This window comes from Oncorhynchus keta, chromosome 5 (assembly GCF_023373465.1).
Source record: "Oncorhynchus keta strain PuntledgeMale-10-30-2019 chromosome 5, Oket_V2, whole genome shotgun sequence".
Classification (NCBI taxonomy): domain Eukaryota; kingdom Metazoa; phylum Chordata; class Actinopteri; order Salmoniformes; family Salmonidae; genus Oncorhynchus; species Oncorhynchus keta.
In genome coordinates, this window is record NC_068425.1 from 10065504 (window position 1) to 10087273 (window position 21770).

The window sequence follows — 21770 nt, forward strand, 5'->3', positions numbered from 1 at the left end:
TTCAAATCACTTTCTGAATGAACTGCCTTCAATTCGAATTGAGCCCAACCCTGTTGGATAACAGCTCTGATATGACGGAGCCGATAGGTAACTGATCTATGTTGCCGTAAAGTGACAGGGTGATGTGTGCCAGGGGACGTGGGTGTGGGCAGCAGCCAGTACCTGGAGCTGAGGCGGTTCTGTCTCATCTTCTGCTCCTGCAGTAGCCGGGTGTTCTCCAGTTTGACTGGGCTGGGGATGAACCCCACCTCACAGCCCTCCTTCACCAGACGCCCAATCCACCAGTCATTATTGTACTTCTGCACAGAGCACACAGACAGACAAACACCTCAATACCACCCAATAATACACACACCAGTCTTCTACTCCCTCGCTCAGAGCCCCTGCTGTTGTTGCCAAGGCAACCACCGCCGCCATCTTAGCTTGCTTATCGACACATCAATCAGATATATATATATATATATATAGAACCGGATGTTCACACTATAACTGAACAATATCCCGCCGTCTTCGTAAAGCTCAATGGTATGGGGACTAACTCATCTTCAGAAACAATCTAACAATAAGAAATAAGAAGGCCCAGTGTTGTTTACGCAGCTCTGGTACCTCTTTGATGTGTAGGAAGTCTTTGGCTTCAAAGGAGATGGCCATGCCCTGCACTGGGACGTCGTCATTGGGCCCAGAGTTGTAGCCCACATTCGTCCGCACAGCGAAGGCTACTGGTTTGGTCTGGGGAGGTGAGAGCAAAAGAAAAAGGCAGAACAAAGAATGAGAATAGAGGATAAGAATGACATGAGGGCGACAGAGTGGACAAGATAGGATGAGATACTAAACTCATGTCGCTCAATGTCTATTATGTCACAAAGACTGTTAATGATTGTTAATTGAATAGAAATATATATTATAATATGTGTTAACCGTGTGCCTAAAACATTGAGGGGACACTGTTAGCGAGAATAGTCAGGTGTATATTTAGGGTCGGGGTGAATGGTTAAAGACTGTGCTGTTCTGTACGGCTGTACTGTATAACAGAGGGACAGGGTCACAGGGAAGGGCCATGGTGACCTCTGACCTTTGCTTTCTCGAGGGTGGCGAGGGCCTGTAGGTCTGCCTCCTTCCGCAGCGCCTCTGGGTCCTCCTCCAGGGACACATCTGAGTCTGACGGCCGGCTGGTGTAGGAGTCGGCAGAGCCCTGCAACACACACACACACACACACACAGGGACAGAGTAAGGAAGTGAGAGAGTGAGTGAGGGTTTATGTGTGAGAGAGAGAAAGAAAGAGGGCAGAGAGATAGGAGGTATAAAGAGAAGGAAAGAAGGAGCTGGGTCATTTGTTCTAGTGTGCTGTATGTTTGTACGAGCGTGTGCATGTGTGTGTTTGTGTACACAAGCTTATTCTATGGCATGACCACACGTCCTTGAAGAAAACCCCTGTGCCAGTAAGGACAATAAAGACAGCAATAGTATTACTGGAACCACACACACACAAGCAACACACACACCTCCCCATAACAAACACCAACAGACAGACATGGGGGAGAGAAATTAGTTGACTGTAGAGGTGTGTGTGGAATTAGGGATGAAACAGTTACCGGTTTCATGACAAACCAAGGTAAAATTCCCGACTATTAGTATACCATTTCAAATTTTAATTATCATTAAAACCGTGTTTCATTGCCACAGTTTGAAAAACTCAAGGTAAATACTGTCACACGATAACACGTTATGTAAACTCATGCAAAAAAAGAAACGTCCCTTTTTCAGTACCCTGTCTTCCAAAGATAATTCGTAAAAATCCAAATAACTTCACAGATCTTCATTGTAAAGGGTTTAAACACTGTTTTCCATGCTTGTTCAATGAACAATAAACAATTAATGAACATGCACCTGTGGAACGGTCATTAAGACACTAACAATTTACAGACGGTAGGCAATTAAGGTCACAGTTATGAAAACTTAGGACACTAAAGAGGCCTTTCTACAGAAAAACACCAAAAGAAAGATGCCCAGGGTCCCTGCTCACCTGCGTGAACGTGCCTTAGGCATGCTGCAAGGAGGCATGAGGACTGCAGATGAGGCCAGGGCAATAAATGATAATGTCCATACTGTAAGATGCCTAAGACAGCGCTACAGGGAGACATGATGGACAGCTGATCGTCCCCACAATGACAGACCACGTGTAACAACACCTGCACAGGATCGGTACATCACACCTGCGGGACAGGTACAGGATGGCAACAACTGCCTGAGTTACACCAGGAACGCACAATCTCTCCATCAGTGCATAGACTGTCCGCAATAGGCTGAGAGAGACTGGACTGAGGGCTTGTAGGCCTGTTGTAAGGCAGGTCCTCACCAGACATCACCGGTAACAACGTCACCTATGGGTACAAACCCACCGTCGCTGGATCAGCCAGAACTGGAAAAAAGTGCTCTTCCCTGACGAGCCGTGTTTTTGTCTCACCAGGGGTGATGGTCGGATTGGCGTTTATCGTTGAAGGAATGAGCATTACACAGAGGCCTGTACTCTGGAGCGGGATCAATTTGGAGGTGGAGTGTCGGTCTTGGTCTGGGGCGGTGTGTCACAGCATCATCGGACTGAGCTTGTTGTCATTGCAGGCAATCTCAACGCTGTGCGTTACAGGAAAGACATCCTCCTCCCTCATGTAGTACCCTTCCTGCAGGGTCATCCTGACATGACCCTCCAGCATGACAATGCGACCAGCCATACTGCTCGTTCTGTGCGTGATTGCCTGCAAGACAGGAATGTCAGTCTTCTGCCATGGCCAGAGAAGAGCCCAGATCTCAATCCCATTGAGTATGTCTGGGACCTGTTGGATCAGAGGGTGAGGGCTAGGTCCATCCCCCAGAAATGTCCAGGAACTTGCAGGTGCCTTGGTGGAAGAGTGGGGTAACATCTAACAGCAAGAACGGGAAAATCTGGTGCAGTCCATGAGGAGATGCACTGTAGTACTTAATGCAGCTGGTGGCCACACCAGATACTGATTTACTTTGATTTTGACCCCCCTTTGTTCAGGGACACATTATTCCATTTCTGTTAGTCATATGTCTGTGGAACCTGTTCAGTTTATGTCTCGGTTGTTGAATCTTGTTATGTTCATACAAACATTTACACATGTTAAGTTTGCTGAAAATAAACGCAGTTAACAGTGAGAGGACGTTTATTTCTTTGCTGAGTTTAGTCACCCAATCAACATATTTTGTTAATTTAAAAATCCGGCAGACGCCGACTTGGGTTGTAAAAGTGTTCCAACAGCAGAAACATTATAGAATCCTATACAAGACTCCTGTATTTAGGTCAATTGTTGGGCTCATTGCAATTACTATAACTGTCTTCTTAAGATTAATTTGTATTTATGTCAATAGCGCATGAGGTCATTGCATACACTCAAATGCAACACAGAAGATTGACTGTGTGTGTGTGTGTGTGTGTGTGTGTGTGTGTGTGTGTGTGTGTGTGTGTGTGTGTGTGTGTGTGTGTGTGTGTGTGTGTGTGTGTGTGTGTGTGTGTGTAAGTGAATAATTATAATAAAACACCAATAATAATAATAATAATAAATACATTTGCTATTCCCTCGTTTACAGGCGTGCAGCAGGCAAACCCAGTGATGCTACTGGTCCCTCATCTACAGTTGTGACACAGACACTCGAGCATTTGAAAAGGCAGGCTCATGCACCCACGTCAAAAAAATGCTCAAGACCTCACTGCAGGCCTGTCATATTACATTGCAAAGGACATGATGCCATTTCAAATTGAGAGGCCTGTCTTTCTGAGGCTGATGGAGGTTGCCGTGCCTCACTACAAAGTGAGTGCTGCTCATTTTATTTGTTTGTTTGTTTTGTGTTCATTTAAAGCTGCACTAGGGAAACGTTAAACTCTCATGGCCACACGGTGCCATCTTTAATGCTAATGTTATTATTTTAACATTTATACACACAAAAAGTGCATAGTGCTGCTAATTTTATTTGTTGTTTGTTGGTTTTCAATATAAAACGATTTCAGTGTATCATTACTTTTTTAACACATTTCAACAAAACCGGATACTGATAACCGGGATCATTTTGGTCACTATAATCGTGATATGAAATGTTCATGCCGTTTCATCTCTGTGGTATAACACAATCAAGGCCTTGTGCCCAACGTGATAATCCGTGTTTTTCCTCCCCTGGGATCTCTCTCCCTCTGCTTTATCTCTCCTTCACTCTGTCCCTTCTCTCAACATGTTATTTTCCACTGCCTGGCTTTTCCCATCTCCCTATGCTTTGCTTCATCTCTGTTTAGATCATAATATGTACTGTAGTGTGTTCTGTACATCTCTGTTTAGACCATAATATGTACTGTAGTGTGTTCTGTCCATCTCCGTTTAGACCATAATATGAACTGTAGTGTGTTCTGTACATCTCTGTTTAGACCATAATATGTACTGTAGTGTGTTCTGTACATCTCTGTTTAGACCATAATATGTACTGTAGTGTGTTCTGTCCATCTCCGATTAGACCATAATATGTACTGTAGTGTGTTCTGTCCATCTCCGTTTAGACCATAATATGTACTGTAGTGTGTTCTGTACATCTCTATTTAGACCATAATATGTACTGTAGTGTGTTCTGTCCATCTCCGTTTAGACCATAATATGTACTGTAGTGTGTTCTGTCCATCTCTGTTTAGACCATAATATGTACTGTAGTGTGTTCTGTACATCTCTGTTTAGACCATAATATGTACTGTAGTGTGTTCTGTCCATCTCCGTTTAGACCATAATATGTACTGTAGTGTGTTCTGTCCATCTCCGTTTAGACCATAATATGTACTGTAGTGTGTTCTGTCCATGTCCGTTTAGACCATAATATGTACTGTAGTGTGTTCTGTACATCTCTGTTTAGACCATAATATGTACTGTAGTGTGTTCTGTCCATCTCTGTTTAGACCATAATATGTACTGTAGTGTGTTCTGTACATCACTGTTTAGACCATAATATGTACTGTAGTGTGTTCTGTCCATCTCTATTTAGACCATAATATGTACTGTAGTGTGTTCTGTACATCGCTGTTTAGACCATAATATGTACTGTAGTGTGTTCTGTACTACTGCCTGGTGCCTACCTCATTTTGAATGGCTCGAGGCAAATATCCCAAACAATCACCTATAATTGTCATCAGTTCCACCTCTCTGTGGCATTTCTTTTGTTTCCCCCTTTATTAATAACCTGGAGGCACAAAGGGAACCTGCCTGGCTGCCTGGCTGCCTGGCTGCCTGGCTGCCTGGCTGCCTGGCTGCCTGGCTGCCTGGCTGCCTGGCTGCCTGGCTGCCTGGCTGCCTGGCTGCCTGGCTGCCTGGCTGCCTGGCTGCCTGGCTGCCTGGCTGCCTGGCTGCCTGGCTGCCTGCATTCAAGCCTACTCATCAAATACACACATTACTGTCTGGCACATAACACTTGGCTGGTGTGATATGAGTGTGAAGTGGATGCATCCAAACACATATGCAAACCTGAATCACATCTGATCAGGCGCTTTGATGTGTTTGAGTGTGGGCGTGTCAGAGAGAGAGGGAGATAGAGATAAAAAGGCCCGGATTTAATATTAGCACAGATAAATTACTCATGAAGTGGCTATGGTTTCGTCCACTTTCACCACCCGTGATGCCTGGTAACCTGAGCCTCTCTGGCTGACCCTAATCCACCCATACCACACAATAAAAACGCTGGCCTGGCCTCCTCTCTTGGGGGGGCTCTGCTCAGAGCGGAGCGTTCCCTGCCTGGTATACTGTACACTACAGCCCAGCACTGGGAGTACAGCCTGGCTCACTTGTCAAATGTTTGAGTGCTCTCTTTATGTAACTATCTCACTTGTTCTGTTTTTCCAGGTGTCAGATTCTCTCGCTCGCTTGCTGCATACACCCGTGGGAGGTGCAGACAAGAATGCGGACAGCTGAATGTGCAAGGCAGAATGAGTGAGTCATTAGGTGTGGGGTTTTAAAATAGAGGTGAGAATGTGGTGAGAATTGACATCCACCATATGTAATGATTTCAAATATGAGTTCAAATACGTGGGCATTTGGTAATTAGCACACAAGTATGTGCCATAACAAAATCAGAAAACTCGGACTCCCTATTGGTCTCTGGCTGTTACAACAGCAACTACAGGTACTGTTGCTACGCATAGAACCGTGTGAAAAGAAGAGAAGAAATTAAAAGAAGGGTCGAGTCCCAGAATGCCCCAGAAGGAAAACAGGGTCAGGGGTCGGAGGTGAAGTTTCAGCGGCTTCAGCCTCCATCTCTGCTCCAGAGCAATAGAGACCAGACAGGACTTGAAGGGCTAAATGCACACTAGGGCAACCTGCCGCTGACAAACAGAAATACTGTATCTGAGAGAGATAGGTACTTTGATATTTACTGTGTCACTTTATATGGTTTGAATGAATAACAAACAGAACATTGATTCTAGTGCAGCCACCTGTCGCATCAAAATCATCAGTGGCTTAGCAATGCCACGCCCGGTAACCAAGGCAACAGTTAGACGTCCAGGGGAGCCACCCGACCATCTATACTTCCTGTTTCATTAACACAAACACACACCCTTGCCCATCTCCCCGACACAGACATGCAGTGTTTAATAATGATAATAATAGCCGTTGCCACTTACCGGCTCTGAGTCATCCTCTAACCCATACAGGTGCATCCCAACATGGAGAGCTGAATATTACAGAAAGGTTAATTAAGCTAGATGAGGAACCAAGAGGACTGTGTCTGTCTACGAGAGAGAATAAAGAGAGAATAGCTTACTGCCTCAGAATAACTCACAGAACAGCAACTCCCTGACTGCTGCAACAGGTCTGTGATGCAGTGAAAGCAGCAGAGAGGGAGTAAGAGGGATGAGTGAGTCTGCGTGTGTGTGTGTGTGTGTGTGTGTGTGTGTGTGTGTGTGTGTGTGTGTGTGTGTGTGTGTGTGTGTGTGTGTGTGTGTGTGTGTGTGTGTGTGTTTACAGTATGCGTGACTCACTCACTCAACCTGGTCACGCCACATAACAAATCCGCAGAATAGAAAGACAGAAAGACGGGAGTGAAATTGATGGAGAGAAAAAGAGAGAGGGAGACACAATTAGGGACTTAATCAATACTTGACTAAACAAATAAAGTCTGGAGGGGGAGTGTGAGGCAGAGACCAGGGTGATGTACCGATCAACAGGCAGTATGGATACCTCTAATTACTCTTACCCTCCCCCTTACGCTTTCTCCCCTACTGTCCTCTCTCTCCTCCACCTTTCTCTTTCTCTCCCATCGCCTCTCTACATGCCCCTTTACTGCATACTGTCCTTCCCTCTTCCACTTCCTCTCTTTGTCAATGGATTCTGTCGCTAATTTAGTTGCTCACAGCTCCTGTTCAAAATAGCTAAAGACCACCTGATCCCATAGCTGCTCTCCCATTGGCCAGGCCAGAGTTCCCAGTAGTGTCATAGTAACCAGCCCAGTTGCTTAGTAGAGAGAGAGAGAGAGAGAGAGAGAGAGAGAGAGAGAGAGAGAGAGAGAGAGAGAGAGAGAGAGAGAGAGAGAGAGAGAGAGAGAGAGAGAGAGAGAGAGAGAGAGAGAGAGAGAGAGAGAGAGAGAGAGAGAGAGAGAGAGAGAGAGAGAGAGAGAGAGAGAGAGAGAGAGAGAGAGAGAGAGAGAGAGAGAGAGAGAGAGAGAGAGAGAGAGAGAGAGAGAGAGAGAGAGAGAGAGAGAGAGAGAGAGAGAATAGGACCACTCACTTTTGGAAGTGGTGAAGGCAGAAGAAATGGCTAGATTAACATGCTCTCAGAAACACACTCAACTGGTTACTAATGGCTACAGCTGAGCTTGTATTTGATAAACATCCTGCTTCAAGGCTTTGCCTATAGAGCTGGGCCCATAGACTTATATAACGATGACTGGGTCCCACCCAAATCAATAAGACAGATTGTTTCATAATACGCACATCTCTGATCATGTCACTCCATACACGTATGGAAAAGATCTAGAAGAATTTGACAAGATTCATATATGTTCTCACTAGAAATAGTCAGTAATACATATGGCACCAAATACATTTATTTATTAGACATGATGTCCACATCATTGGTGCCCGATGAGGAGCTGTTGTGGGGGTTATCTGTCTTGCTCAAGGGAAGAATGGCAGATTTTTCCACCTTGCTGGCTCAGGGATTCGAACAAGCAACCTTTTGGTTACTGTCCCAACACTCTAACCGCTAGTCTACCTGCCACCCCAGAGGGGAGGAGGAGGAAGAGGTAGAGTCGCGGTGGAGGAGAGAAGGAGGAAGAGAGGATATGGGTAATCACGTCAAAGCTGAGCCATGGCAGAAGGTTTCACAAACTAGATTTTCTTGGCAAATATTCACACACACACACACATATATATCCTTATCCATTAAATACAATTTACAGTAAGAAATGCTTTCAGTTGAAAACTGAGGGAAAAGAGTGGGAGTGTGAAAGACAAGAGCATTGAATAATGAGGGGTAAAAATCATTGCCTTGAGGGGAGAAATTATGTTAATGATGTTGCCTCTTCTGATGCAATGAAGCCCTTACTGTTCCAATACGTGATGGCATGATGGAGGAGGGAGAATGCATCTACAGGCTACAGCATAAGTTACAGACGCATGATATTCGGCAGATTTTTCCACCATGCCGGCTCAGGGATTCGAACAAGCAACCTTTCGGCTACTGTCCCAACACACTAACCGCTAGACTACCCGCCACATAAGTTACAGGCGCATGATATGGAACTTTCTCACTCCGAATTAGTCACGATTCATTCAGGATTATCCGTAAATCATGGTAGCATCCACATTAATGTAGAAGTGTTTCGAAACATATTCATTTCTTATTTTCAATAAAAGTGACAATACATTTACCATTTGTTTCTATCGGGCACAAAGTCATCTGAAACACAGCCAAAACAAACAGGAAATGCATCTAACAAATGAGTAGAGTCACAAGCTTGATGTAATCATTTCATGCTAGGAATATGGGACCAAATACTAAACTTGACTACTTTAAATACACATATAAATGAATTTGTTCCAATACTTTTGGTCCCCTAAAACAGGGGGGGGGGGGACTATGCACAAAAAGTGAAGTAATTTCTCAACGGTTCACCCGACTAGATTGATGAAAATACCCTCAAATTAAAGCCGACAGTCTGCACTTTAACCTCATTGTATCATATCAAATCCAAAGTGCTGGAGAAGAGAGCCAAAACAACACGTGTCACTGTCCCAATACTTTCAGAGCTCACTGTATCCAGTATGTGTTGGTGAATATTATATGCATCTATCTAGTGTCCTCCTTTGTGACTGTCTGAAAACATAGAATACGTGTTGTCAAGTCATATGCCTCGCCTTCATGATGATATAAAGATGTACAGATAAAAACAGACTACGATTCAAAGTGAGAAGGCGGTGTGTGTGGCAGAGTGAAATAAGATCGAAACGATGGCAAGAAAAGATACCGAAGTGAAATACAATAATGGTCCAAACCACCGGTATGATTAATTATGACATTCTAATCCTGACAAGATCACAATCTCTCGCTACTCCTCTAGGCTGTATTTCTGCACCAGCCCTCCCTCCAGGCCTCCCACCAAGCCCTCCCTCCAAGCCCTCCCTCCAAGCCCTCCCTCCAAGCCCTCTGTGTGATCGGAGCAAACAGTCTGCCCAGCTGTAAACACAGTCAGAGACAGGGCAAACACACACTCAGACTGCCAGCAGAGAGGGAGACGGGACAGAATGATCAGCCCAGACTCAATCCCTATTCTACAGGGGTTTTCACATCCCACAACAGCAGCACTGGCATAAACAGTAGGTACAACACCAGTCAGCGGTGGAACTGAAGAACAAGCAGCAACAAAAAGCCACACTCTTCCAGAGGATTAAAAAAGCAACAGGTTGGTAGCTAACAGTGTACTAAGAGAGGAGCGTTAGAGACGTTCCGTGTCTCGCGATGGCCAGTGGCGCTTCCCAATGTCTAAATGGCCATGTGCTTGGCACACGATGCCTGCCGTTGTCATGACAATGGGCTGGACGATGGACAACCGTGTCTTTGTGAACTGCTATCTAAAAAAGGCCCTGCACTGCGGAGACGAAAACAAAAAGAAGTGGGTCATGTACAGACCTCACCGGAAATACACAGAGAGGTGTGATTCAGCTCAAAGTGGGCACTGATGAAGTAATATCAACAATAACTTTGTGAAGAAGGATAATTTATTAGCAGATAGTAGTACTAGGCAAGTCTAATTATACTGTTGTGACCTACAGCATTTAAAAAGGTACTCTGAAACCAAAACAACAACCAAAACAATGACAATACGCCTAGGAACTGGAACAATAGGAACTGGAACAATAGGAACTGGAACAATAGGAACTGGAACAATAAAAAGCACTAAAAATGTCAGAAAATACCCTCCTAGGGGTCCACCTATCAAGAAATCAGCAACATAAATGTAGCACTCGGTCTGAAACTTGTGGAGGTCAAAACCATTACATTCTCATGGACACTCTTCGTTAGGAAACACTGACGTTAGGCACGATGTGATCTGCGTCTCTGGGGATCCAGGCTGAGACCAGCTGGGACAGGACAGAGAGAGAGAGAGAGAGAGAGAGAGAGAGAGAGAGAGAGAGAGAGAGAGAGAGAGAGAGAAAGAAGCCTCATAAAATGGCTGTAGGGGCCTGGGACAGTGAGGCTGGTGGGTCCCTCAGCAGGGAGGCAGTCTACCAGGGGGACTGGAAGTCTAATTAAAAACCCGGGGGCTAGGGTCTGGGACAGTGAGGCTGGCGGGTCCCTCAGCAGGCAGGCAGTCTACCAGGGGGACTGGAAGTCTAATTAAAAACCCAGCGCCCTCCCTACAGCTGTGGCCAAGCCCAAAATGGAATCACAAAACGCAGGCGAAAGAATAGGATCAAAGAGAGCGAGAATGAGAGAGACCAGGAAATGGCGCATCAAAAACTTTTTTCTAAGTTAAAGTGTCCTGTCCACCAACCTAAATGTCAACCCTCTTTGACACACACGCCCACATAGTCTCACAGACATACTCCAACACACACACTCCTACAGTACGGCAAGGCGCCCTTCCCGGACCACGTGCCAAAACAGACTCACCAAAAGTGTAATGCGTTTAGGTTTAGCCAGGTCTGTCTTACCATGCCGGGCCTGCGATACCTGTCGGTCTGCTCCATACCGCGCTTGCCACACCACGGCAAACCAGAGGGGCAAAGCCACAGTCCACACCAACGACCAGCAGTGTGTGTGAGAGAGAGAGAGAGAGAGAGACCGTGCCGGCAAGTGTGTAAGTCCAAAAGTATGTGTGTGTGTGTGTCTGAAAGAGAGAGCCAGAGAGAGAGTACTGTATCTGTGAAAATAGGAGAGTGCTCTCCTAACCCTCCTAACACCCCCCCCCCACCTCCAAGAACCTGAACCTTGTGTATGAGGAAAGGAGAGGGGAGTGAGGGAGCTGGGGGTGGGAGGGGGGGTTCGGGTTGCAGGACTTGTGCTACATTTGCAAACTGGGGAATTATATTTAGCCCTGGCAGGACAGAAACAGGACCGTGAACGCAACACAGCGAGCCCCAGAAGGAGGCTTGGTATGCAGCCGTCAGTCATTCAATGCCCCCACTGACGTGGGAGAGAGGCTGGGGCAGGGGGGGGGGATAAGAAAAACTGTCCTCTATCCTGCCCTCTCCCTCTCTCTATACCCAGAACAGGACATCAAACAAGGGGATGATATGGGGTCAGAGGGGAGGAAGTGACTAGATTGGGGGGGGGGCAACAAGGACATCCAGTGCGCAATAATGTGACAGCACACTTGGAACCAGTCAGCACATAGGAGGTGAATGTCCCCTAAAGACAAGGGAAATAAAACTGACACATTTCAAGCCCACACACGTTTATTCTAAAATCTCGTTGATTAAGTTCAGGCAACAGTTGGCATACCTGTTCCAGCTACACAAACTAGATACAATACCTACTAGCTTTCAGTTCTAACGTGTTGCACTTCAATGGATTATTCCAGCTTCTACTATCATGAACATGTCCCTTCTTCTTTAGATCATACTTCCTTATGTAATGATCATACTTCATCAACCTGAAAGCAAACTTAGATCGTTTCAAGTAGTCAGCAAATAAGTCAAGACGAGTCGGCAGATTAGTGAAGATTCATTGAACTTGAACTCTTTGGCCCAGTGAGGCAGCCAGCCAGGCAGCAGTCGGTCAGTTAAAATGGCTCCAGCCTATTAAACTAAAGTGCCTAATTCAATCATATCTGCTTCAGTCAACATCCGCATAGCTGATGTTTTGACGTGTCGGAGGTGGAACTGCGTTAGAGCTGTCCAACCCACAAGTGGCTCCTCGTATTATACTGTACCTAAAGCGGATATTGCCGTTGGCTGCCGAGAGTCGCACTAAGCGAAATCCCATGCAGCTTGTTTACAAGTTGGAACACTGGAATGTGAGATGTAATCAACACCTCGAAAAGGCTGATAGAAATCCTCATTATTTTGTTTAATGATTTCCATATATCCTACACTTTCTAATGCGAGTTGAACGGATGTGGCTTCGTAACAATGATCACAAGAGCAGCTGCTCATCGATTTGACGCGGTTCCACCGCGGTTCTACCTATGACACCGCCAAAACATCAGCAGTGGCGTAGCACAATTTAGCAGGGCCCCCACGCAAGGCCCAAGCAATTCTAAAGCTAAAGTTAGATTATTCAAATATGTAATGTAATCCAAGTTTAAGAGCACTATTAAATGCTGCAGGGCTAATTTCTTTAGCATTTTGGTTTTTCTATAGATGTAGAACATAAAACAAAATGTATAAAGCAAACCCTTAGGCCTTGCGCAGCAAATACTTTGACTGTTTAAGCATATGATGCAAAACGGTGATGACATTTTCATCTTAAGGGGTTAAGATATAGGTTGAGACATGGCTGGCAAGCCACTGGCGGAGTTGACAACTTCTCAAGACAGACATATTTTTGCCTCTAAAAACAAAAGTGCAATTACAAACATCTAAAATATGGAAAATCATTAATTTGAAAATCCCCAATAAAAAAACTACCATTCCATCAGATGTTTCTGCACTCTGATAGAGTTGATGTTTCACGGAGTTAACAAAAATGGCATTTTTCGTCTTCAAGTGGTTTAGACCGTAGCAATTAGTTTTTTCCTCAGTTGCTTTATGACTAAAAGCTAATTAAATGTAACATATTTGAACCAACATTCATACTCCAGATGGCGTTGACAGTTTATGGTTGTGACCATGGTGATTCCCATATTGTCTGTTTAAATCTATCAAAAGTAGAGAACTTTCCAGACTATGCATTGCCCGATATGTAATGAGGACATGAATAAGGATTTTAGACAAAATCTGACGCTGTTGGCCAAATCTCCGAACACATCTTTTAGGAATAACAATTTAAAATATATATATTCTTTATAGTCACAAGAAAGATACTTCTTTGGTTAATATCCATTATTGACATTTTTATTATGAAATTGGGATCCTTTGCATTTCCAGGCATAGGGCAGACATGGAAATGAATATTTTAAAAAATATATATATATTTTACCAGGCAAGTCATCCTTATTTTCAATGATGGCCTGGGAACAGTGGGTCAACTGCCTGACAGATTTGTACCTTGTCAGCTCGGGGGTTTGAACTCGCTACCTTGTGGCTACTAGTCCAACGCTCTAACCACTAGGCTACGCTGCCGCCCCATACTATAATATTGAAAGTAGTTTGAAAATTAAAAAATTCAAATGTACATTTTAAGCTCAAATAATGCAACAAAATAATTGTTTTAAACTATAAAATAAAATGTTTCCCTGCTAGACAAGGACAGTCCCAACCTTCAATAATCCCTGAGCAAATTTCCTGCTATTCTATACATTTTGCAATGAGAAAAAAAAGTGTGTTGATGTATGGGGTTTTATTGTGGGGGGGAGTGCTACGCCAGTGTACATCAGCTATGTGGGTGTTGGCTGTCGCCGGTTAACGCTTGATCTGATTGAATCTAGGCCTAAACTAAGGAAAGCAGGGTGTCTGGTATCTCTCTTTTCCACCAGCAGAGGGCAACGTCTGACACTGTGACAGGTGCCTCGCCATAGCGACGCAGGAGTGGTTGACTGACTGGTGATGAACAGGCAGCCAGCCAGCCAGGTCCACAGCATGAGGAACAGATTGCCAGAGAGAGGCAGGCAGGCTAGTATTCTCAGAGCCACTCCCAAGTGTCAGCCACTCAGACTACTGTTTGGTTCCCTCGCTTCAAAGAGAAGCAGCCGACTGCCAGGCTGCACTGACAGAAGGACTGATTACATTTTCCCTTCCAATGGAAAGGGAACATACACCCGAGCAGGATTTCTCTCCCACACAGCTGAGAAAAATATGAGGGCGAAAAAGAAATGAGGAAAAATGACTGCCACTCAGACGGGGGAAATTGTAACTATCGGTTTATCAAATTCTCCTCACTCAAATGAGAAGAGGTGATTTCAGGGTGTATTATTAAGATAGCCTTCATCCGGTGAACATTGCGGTCGTAGCATTTAATTTATTTAATTTATTTATTTTATTTGGAGCAGCTTTCTTTTACGTAGCACAAGTTGTGAAACAGCCAATTGACCTGACCCTGGTGCCATCAAAAATAATGATTAATCATGACCTAATGGCGTTGGACTGACACAGTTGCTCTAAATGGAATGGCAAAAGAAGGAAACTGAACCCTGGCGAATGAGCCCCCGGGGATGCCAGGTTGATTATGGTCCTTCACTGACTGTGTTGTGTAGGGGTCAGCTCATCTCATGTCTCTATGGTATAATAGCTGGAGGGCATTGCCGGACAGCCGGACAGTCAACTGTATTGATCACAAAAACCCATCTGAATGTGTGTGTGTGTGTGTGTGTGTGTGTGTGTGTGTGTGTGTGTGTGTGTGTGTGTGTGTGTGTGTGTGTGTGTGTGTGTGTGTGTGTGTGTGTGTGTGTGTGTGTGTGTGTGTGTGTGTGTGTGTGTGTGTGAGAGAGAGAGAGAGAGAGAGAGAGAGAGAGAGAGAAGAGAAATAGACAAATAGATTGATAGATAAAGAGAGAGATGTAGAATTAAATCCTCAAATCATCTTCAGTCAGCCCAGACATTGAAACAGCAATTCCAAAGAGGCAAGGAGGTCACAAGAAGTGCATCTGATCTACATCTTGTGTCTTTCACATCCATATTGCCTCTTCTTTCCCAGGTTACAATCACAGCTAGTAATGGTGCTCATTACTACATGCCTGCCACTCCCTGTGTATCTAAAGTACTCTATTATTGTGTACACACACACATACACACTAATCCATCGAAACATCCTCTCCTCCTCTCCATCCCACTGCGCCTGCACACAGAGGGGAGATTCGGTGTACCGGTTGCCATGGAAACCAGACCAGTGTACCGGCTTCACCGCTGGCTGATTGTGTGACAGTGTGTGTGAGACTTAAAGCTTGGAAAGAGTGTTCAGCTCGCAGTTGCGCAAGAGGGGGCAAACATATACAGTGCAGCTAGCTGCATACATAGACATAACACAGCCTGCCTACATAGTGCATTATGACATGTAAATGAAGGATTTACTGCAAATTGAGGTTGTATACAGGTTGGTATCCATTTGGGACACACACTTTAATGGCGCCTGCTACCGTACATGTCCGGCTCAGAGCAGACTTACAGAGAGTTAATGAGGAGATGTGCCAGTGAGTAGGGGAGGGAGGGGTGCCACAGAGGATGAAGTTAGCTAACCTTTAGAATCCACAGGAAGGTCTACACTCCCTGTGTTCACTGCCAAGAGAGGGGACTTTTTTTGTGTGACACCCATAGCGAGCAGGTTAATGTCGTCAGGCAGGGGCAAAATGTCCCCTACCTCAAATGAAGAGGTCGGGGAGGGAAAGGGGACACATGGTGGCATAACACAGGGCCTCTTTAATAAAATGTCACGTCCGCATGATGAGCTGTGATGGAGATGACACGTGTGTCACCTTAAACACCTTCCCCTCTCTCCAGACCTCCCGGAAAGGAAGTGTCTCTGTGTGGTGCGTTTCCCCCATGGAAACATATTTCCTAAAGCCTGTCTCTCCTGCTGGAGAATAGCAGGCTCCCATGGGCTCACCCTGACAGTGTTGATCAATGAACCACGGGGAACCTGGGGAGGGAGTGCTGGGGAGGGTCTGAGCCCTACACGAGGACCTGGAACCAGGACAATCAGGACTGGTGGGATCTATCTCCTGGAGTCCCTAAGAGGCACTCTCTCACTCTCGGTCTTGTTCTTATCAAAGCTGCATCGATCTGACCAGTTTATTGTTGATTCATAGTGAAAAACATTGAGTCCTGAGTAGGTGGGAGCGTCCACTGGGGAGGACAGCAGAGGCATCAATTATGTTTATGAGAGCAACATAAATGAGGGGTGACCGAGATAGGTCAAGGAAAAAAGAAATAAGACAGCTATTGGACAGATGAGAAAGAAGAGAAGGAAAGGGGGAGGAGAAAGAGGATAACAACGTGTAATGTAAGTAAAACTGCAGAGAGCTTTGACGGCTGTGTGCGAGTGACCATGTGAATGTGTTTGGGTTACTTATATGAGAAGGCGCTAATAGCGCTGCCGCAACATCCATACTGATCCAATCGGGCTATTCTCACCTATGAATCTCTTGAACTAATCACCAGAGGAATCAGGCAGTCTAGTATACGGTACAGTATAGGTACAGCATAAGGCGAATAGGGGGTCTTACCTGCCGGACAAAGCTGTTGGAGGTGGTGTCAGAGGAAGTGCTTCCATCGGAGCGCTTGAAGCGGCTCTTCCGTTTGGAATACTTTCCCTAGAAGGAAGGGAGACAAGGAGACAAGAAACCAAAAAAAAAGAGACATTAGAAGAAGCTTCACAAAGCAAGTCTTAATAAAAAAGTACACTTGAACAAAGTTTTGTTCACAAACATATTTTCTGTTGAGAAAACATAACGAAACCTCCCAGCTTTGTTCTAGCGGTAAATAAATCTCAAGACTTTTAAGTCCACAAAATTAAATTGTTTATGATACTGGAACTCTATGATTAGGAGAGCTTCAGGAACATAGAAGACAATGACCAGAACAGATGGAGCGCTGCCAGAGATGGGAGTTAAAAGGAGACAATGTGTCCTGATCCTCTCCCAGCACCAGTGTACTCCACCATCTTAGCTCAGCTTCATGTTCTACCTCCATTACTTGTCATTATTCATGTAGGTTGGGACCCTGTAATGTGATTGGCTGATCCCTGGCAAATGGCCTATCTGGCTTGTGCAGGGCCCTCCACTGCATTAGAGCCCACCCTGGCCACGTCACCATGGATACGCAGTGCCGGATAATTGCATTTGTTGGCAATCAGGAAGCCTGAAGGATCAGACTAGTGGGTTGTGCCGCTCCTGTGTGCACAGATGGACAGGGACCGCTGCCTGAGCGGAGGCCACAAGAATAGAACATAGGAACATACAATACACTCACACATTGACTGTATGCATGAATACGTGCAGTGTTCAAAAGGTAGACACCCACATGGGTCATATTCCTGCAATCAATAACCTCTCAGAGCCATGTTCTCTTTCACAAAATCATGCTCACAAACTGTACAGTTTGCCGCCACACACCTGCTCCCAGCAACCCAACCAACCCCACCTTCATACACACACGCACACACCTGCGCCCACAGATATGACCAAATTTATCAGAGCAGTACACTTTACAACAGGTCTAATCAGAATACTCCTCAGTGTGTGGTATGGGCCAGCTGTCAGAGAGTTTGAGTCAAGCTGTAGGTCCAGCTGTAGTCCAGCTCCCCTCCCATCATCACTGAGCCAGGGCACCATAGTGCCCAGAGGTATGTCTCTGCCTGTGCTGACAACTTCTAAACAAATGTGCCCTCAACAGCCGCAACAATGCTGGCCCGGACATGTGCAGCATCCTCTGTGGTCTACACACTATAGATCATATTCAGAGGATGAAGAAAAGAGAAAGCGCAACACGATCTCTGCATCCTTGACAGGTGAGTTGTAGGAAATGAGGAGGGGGGGGGGGTGTATTGAGCTGGCCATGGGGAGAGGCTGGCTACAGTAAAGGGCAGGGAAATGCCATAGAGGGGAAGTAGGGAGGGGAGGTTTCCTGTCTGTAACCAACCTCCAGGGCTAAGTGACTAATTAGAGGGGGGTGTGACGCGAGCGCTGCTCTGTTAGACAGGAACTGTAAACTGGGGAGGGATGGGAGGACAAGCCTGTGGTGTGTCTCCATCTTCCAGCATTAACAGAGCATAGTCGAACATTCTCTAGGCAAACATACAGCAACAGCACTCCTCCGCTGGTGCAGCATGCAGGAGAACAAACACAATCTATAATCTGAGCTATTGTATCCAGGCTTGATTTAGATCAGTTCAGCATTCTCCGGCGCCTGCTCATATATTTCCATCTCTGTTGGAGTTGGTTGTTGCCATTCAGTGTTGCTGGGGGGCCTTTCCTCCAGGATATTACTAGTACGGTCACAAATGGAACCATTTTTTTCTATATAGTGCACTGCTTTTGACCAGGACCCACAGGGCTTCAGTCAAAAATAAGTACGCTATGTAGGGAATGTGGTGCCATTTGGGACGTAGTCTACAAGTGTGGTCCCCCGGTCGTCTCTCCACAGCGGAGTTATAAATATGCCAGCGTGACCCGCCGCAGGTCTGCGTGAACTTTATATCTAATTGATCCGAGTGCCACACACAAACCCTTCCCCACCACATTACACAAGGAGGGGGTCCATCTGTCTCTCAGCACAGCACTAACACGCAAGGGATAGAAATCTGACATCTAAAAACAGTCACAGAGAGAGAGCGAGAGAGAGCGAGAGAGCGAGAGAAATAATGATGGGGAAGGGAGAGAGAGATGGAGAGAGAAAGAGTGGGAGAGTGAGGCATGCAGGAAGCATACTTGGCATGGATTGAGGTGTTGGGTTGTATACAGCACGTGTTGTTTTTCTGTGATGTCGCGGTTTCCGTGGAGAGACAACGATGGAGCTTAGCGTGGGCGGGTTTGTTCTGGTCATTGGCATGGGAGGGGTTTGTTACGGTCATTCTCACCCCCATTCGATTTTATGACCAATCATGCCCACGTAACCAGTTTTAACATATACTGTATCTTCCCGAATGCCATTTATAGCTACATTCTGAACATTTAGAGTTCTAAAAGAACAAGTCTTGTGTAAGAAAACATTGCATGAGCACAGATATAGCAATTATCAAAAGCCAATATGCTGTTTTTTTTGGAGGGCAGAAAAGGCATGGCTCTAAGAGAGAGCATTATAACACATGATATGATAATTATGTGCGATCTTATTCCATTAGATGTGTCTGCCAGTGTGTATGGCATTCATCCCCTCTCATTTCTGGAAAAAGGATGTTCGTGATCCTCATCATTAATCAGCAACACCTTGAGTCCATGACAGTTCCTGGCAGCAAAGAAATAACAATGCAATAGCTATGAGTAGGCTATAAAGCCATTAAACAGAGTTTGGTGTCCTTACTCCTGCATGAAGGCAAAACGGATGAGCGAGAAAATCGTGTCCACTGTCCACACAGTCCATTAATACGTGGGCGTGGCTTGCATCACTTGTGGACTTCATCCATCTAGTAACATATAGCACATAGCGCTATAATTGCGGACAGAGTTAGTTCAATCAGCATTGAGCATTAGCCTACAATAATAGGCAGCTTTGTGTAATTATTGACCATCAAATGGTCAAACCAAAAATAGCCATTGTCATGTCATAAATACACACTTTTACAACACATAACTTGTTTTAAAAAAATAATAAAAATAAAAAATGTCATAGTCTATAATTCCTGTGGTTCAATTTGAAAGTGGAACAGCTGCAGATGGTAACGAGAAACAGAAGAAGAGACACACAGCAGCCACAGTTACCATATTAATGGCCCACTGTGACCAAACCAATGCTTTTACTGTAGATGAAGAATACATGCATTACTTTGTTATTACCCTGGTTATTAGGCCTACTGATAAGTTCACATAGCAACAAAAACGTGTCAGGGAATTATAACCTACTCCATTAAATCTTATTCGCAGCTGGTTCGTTCACCTGCTTCCCTGCTTGTAGAGTCCCTGTTATGACAAGTCAAACTGTGGACTGTCAAAATGTCTAAACAAAAAGCTTCAGCAACAGGCGGACTGGCTCCATCAAACCTACGGTGGGATTTCCCGGGCAGGCTTGAGTTGTAGCCTATACTGCTTACCTGTGCGTGTGGATGTTGATCAAACATGTCCATTTGGATCTCCTGGGTTGAGGTCGAAGGCGTCCTGGACATACTACTTTTCTGTACCATTGATTTACTTTTTCAATCCTATTTTCTAATTCCTATATTTATGATGATATCGCTATTGTCATTGTCAACGAATTACTTGCCGTTGTTTCCCCGAGGGTGCTTCCCAAGCGAAGTACAATAGCAACAGCGGCGTCGTCTACAGTCTATCCTTGCCCACCACCCTCTGTTTCTTCACTCAGACAATACGGACGGGGCGCTCCACTCGAGATTCCAGCTGCGAACCGAATAGGTCCACGCCCCATTGACCAGGCCCCACCCTCATCACTGATTAATCAACGAGAGGCCAACACGGAAGGGATGTCTTGTGATTGGGTAATGGGTAAGGCAATTAGATTAGGTTGCAACCTCGTCTAACCACAGATTATATCCACATTTTTAGATGCTCACCTCATTTCAAGTAGCACTGTAGGCACTTCTCGGCAGTGGTACATCAGTGAGGATATGTAGCCTGTTGGCTTACTGTTTTTTCTTATATACATTCTATCTATCATCTATCATCTATCTATCATCTCAATGCGATCAGAGAAACATGAAAAGCATCAATATAGTCCTGAAGATGATAATTATACGGTACATTGATTCCAATGTTATACAGATAAGTCAATATTCATTACATTAAAATCATGAGACATTTGATTTCCCCCATATGAGCACTACATTGTTATAATGGTCATAAATACAGTACCAGTCAAACTTTGGACACACCTACCTACTCATTGCAGGGTTTTTCTTTATTTGAACTTTTTTCCACATTGTAGAAAAGTAGTGAAGACATCAAAACTACAGGGAGACAGGACGGATAGCTGATCGTCCTCGCAATGGCAGATCACATGTATCAACACCTGCACAGGATGCACAGGATGCACATCCGAACATCACACCTGCGGGACAGGTACAGGATGGCAACAACAACTGCCCGAGTTACACCAGGAATGCACAATCTCTCCATCTGTGCTCAGACTGTCCACAATAGGCTGAGAGAGGCCAGACTGAGGGCTTGTAGGCCTGTTGTACGGCAGGTCCTCACCAGACATCACCGGCAACAACATTGTCTATGGGCAAATACCCACCGTCGCTGGACCAGACAGGACTGGCAAAAAGTGCTCTTCACTGACGAATCACGGTTTTGTCTCATTAGGGGTGATGGTCGGATTCGTGTTCATCGTCGATGGAATGAGCATTACACAGAAGCCTGTACTCTGGAGCGGGATCGATTTGGAGGCAGATGGTCCGTCATGGTCTGGGGCGGTGTGTCACAGCATCATCGGACTGAGCTTGTTGTCATTGCAGGCAATCTCAACGTTGTGCGTTACAGGGAAGACATCCTCCTCCCTCATGTGGTACCCTTCCTGCAGGCT

The 21770-nt window shown here is 45.3% G+C and overlaps 1 pseudogene; it reads right to left on the minus strand.

Annotated features, from left to right (window-relative positions):
• LOC118384486 (voltage-dependent L-type calcium channel subunit beta-1-like) overlaps positions 1–20611 on the minus strand; it is a 34576-nt pseudogene extending 13965 nt beyond the window's left edge.
• Positions 20612–21770: the final 1159 nt, after the last annotated feature.